Below are 3,155 nucleotides of genomic sequence, written 5' to 3'. Positions count from 1 at the left end.
TGTGCGGCGCCCCCTTCAATCACAGTCGCTTCATCTCTGCAGGCGCACTACTCCCTAGAGAACGGGTTTTAATCACCTGACCTGTATTTTAATTACGAAAGTGGTCTTCCAATTAAAATTGGTACTCTAACTGATCAAAAGTATTCGGGCACTTATTAATGGACACTGATGCACACCTTTCATTGAAAGCGTCCTGTAGCCACCTTTTACTAGTCCGGTAGCCCATTTTCACTAGCATTTGTCTTTCTTGTTTCTCTTTTCTCATAACTCTCATAATGGTGTGACTGAGTGAATGTGGTTGTGTGTCACGTTGCTAGACGGTGGCGTAGTCTGCTGCAGAAAGTCTGCGCTAGTCATACAGATTCAGCAGCAGTTGTACAGAATAGCCAACTCTCGTAAAGGTCAAGTAGGCAAAGAGGTTTGCGGTGCTTGTGAGAAATCCACCTGCGTTAGGTTGGTGGCGGAAATGGCATCTTTGGGTTTTCCGGTCCACGCGGAGCGTGGAAGAGGCTGCAGAAGAGAGGGAGGCAGTCTGCCGCCGGTACGGGAAGCGTCCACAGCTGTGCTCCAGTCGAAGAAGGGTGAGTTAGACTGACCGCGTAGCGCGTTGTTACTTGGCGAGAGGAGAGCTGTTAGCTTTTGGTCACGCTTTTCAACTCTGAAAGATTGCTTTGCCTTGTCGCAGCAAGGAATGCAAAACTTTGGCAGATTTTTTATTTTAGTAAATATCTATAGCAGACTTGGACCCGCCGGAAGAGCGCCACACAAAGGTGTCGATAAGAAGTGAGAACTCGCTTCTGTATGAATGTCTGTTTGCCTTCAACTGTGCCTGTATAAGCTTTAATTTTTCTAAATATGAATAGCTTTGCCTTCTCGTAAATTTTCCTTGCTTTATGTATCTTTCGTCCGTGGGGTGCCAGCCACGTGGTTGAACATTAGAGTTTGTTGGGCTACCGTCATCACTAACTGTCCGAGCTCATGTTTGTTTTAGATAATGTTAACTGTTCATGATTGCGTGATGTGATATTGTTGCAATTTGCCCACGATACCTAGAAACTGAGTCTCCACAAACAACGTGGGAAATCGGGTGTACTGCGAAACGTGTACCGCTTTACGAGTTATTGCGATCAGTTATCGGGCAACAGCAGTTGTATGAATGATTCACACAAATGATTTTAAGTGTAGATTATAACGGTGAATGTATGGGTGCTTTTCTTTAATGTGTTAGGAATTAATGTTATGAGGAATTGTGTACATGCCTCACATCCATATCTTACGAATAAATGATTTTATCCACAATTTTCTCTTGTATTCCGAGGCTACGTTTTTGCACCTAAACTACTCACCTCATACCTTTCCCGTTAGCACATCCAATGCGTTTCCTTACGCACAGGTCCAGTGATTAGTTTCCCCTTTTATTTTAAAACAAATGCTTTAGATTAAGTCTTATTTTCAGGTGTGTTACTGGCAGCTGATCTTATGCACAGTGTTCGTGCATTTTCTATTTTATTTTAAATGTTTGATTCTCTTGAAGAGTGCACGGGCAATACTACTAATTACATCGATTCCCCTACGAGCGACATCACAACGTATGCATTTTTATGAGTTTTTGGTCTGTGATCAAATTAGTTTATTTTCCGACTCGACCAAACCTTTGGTTAGTTGTATGGTTAGAGTCGGTGGCGACCCTACTCTTAACGTAATAACCCGTAGAAACAGGTTAGTTACATCATCTTTACACTGAGGTGACCAAAATCACGGGACACCACCCAGTATCGTGTCAGGTCCCTTTTCACCTGGCCGACGAAGTGCAGCAGCTGGATGTGGCATATATTCAGCAAGTCACTGGAAGTCTCGTGCAGAAATATTAATCCACGCCGGCGCAGTAAATAGCGACAGCGTTGCCAGTGCACGATTTTGTGCACGAACTGGCGTCTCGATTACATCCCAGAATGTACGATGGGATTCATGACGGCATATATGAATGGCCAAATCATTCGCTCGAATTGTCAAGAAAGTTCTTCAGACTAGTCGCGAACAATTATGCCACGCTGACAATTCCATTGCTGTTTGGAAACATGAAGTGCATGAATAGCAGCAAATACTCCAAGAAGCCAAAGATGACCATTTCCAGTCAATGAGCTGTTCAAGTGGACCAGAGGACACAGTTCATTCCATATAAACGGAGCCACCACCAGCTTGCACATTGCCTCGTTGACAACTTGGGTCCACGGCTCCGTAAGGTCTGCACAATACTCGAACCCTACCGTCATCTCTTACCAGCTGAAATTTGGACTCATCAGACCATAGTTTTCCAGTCGTCTAGGGTCCAACTGACATGGTCATGAGCCCAGGGGAGGCGCTGCAGGCGGTGCCTTGATGTCAGAAATGGCACTCACGTCGGTCGTCTGCTGCCATAGCCCATTAACGCATAATTTTGACACGCAGTCCTAACAGATACATTCGTCGTAAGTAGCACATTGTTTTCTGCCGTTATTTCAAGCAATGTTGCTTGTCTGTTAGCACCGACAACTCTACGAAAACGACGCTGCTCTCAGTCGTTAAGTGAAGAACGTTCGCCACTACGTTGTCCGTGGTGAGAGGTAAGACCTAAAATTTTATATTCTCGGCAGGCTTTTGACACTGAGGCTCTCGGAATATTCAGTTCTCTGAAGATTTCCGAAATGAAATGGCCCATTCATTCTTCTAGCTCCAATTAACATTCCGCGTTCGAAGTCTATTAATTCCCGTCATGCGGCCCGTAATCCCGTCGGAATGCTTTTCGCTTCAATCACCTGTGTACAAATGGCAGTCCTTTTATACCTCGTGTGCGACTTTCTAGCACCATCTGTACATGTGCATATCGCTATCCCAAGACCTTTTGTCACCTAATTACATGACGGCTTGAACTCTACTAGGGAGACATTCAGTGCAGTGTCTGAATGTCTGTGGAGGCATGTAGCTCATTCTTCTTCATGGACCGAAACCAGAGAAGGTAGTTACGTTAGGTGCCAGGGCCTGGAGGGAAGCTGACATTCTAAACTATCCGAAAAATGTTGCTTTATGTCAGTGTGTATTGACACGTTCATACAACCGTAGTCTCCGACCTGGTCCTATAGTGTACACAATAGACTATGCTGTAAAATGTGTGTCAT

The sequence above is a fragment of the Schistocerca nitens genome, chromosome 6, assembly GCF_023898315.1.
Source record: "Schistocerca nitens isolate TAMUIC-IGC-003100 chromosome 6, iqSchNite1.1, whole genome shotgun sequence".
Lineage (NCBI taxonomy): Eukaryota > Metazoa > Arthropoda > Insecta > Orthoptera > Acrididae > Schistocerca > Schistocerca nitens.
This window is presented reverse-complemented; position numbering follows the sequence as displayed.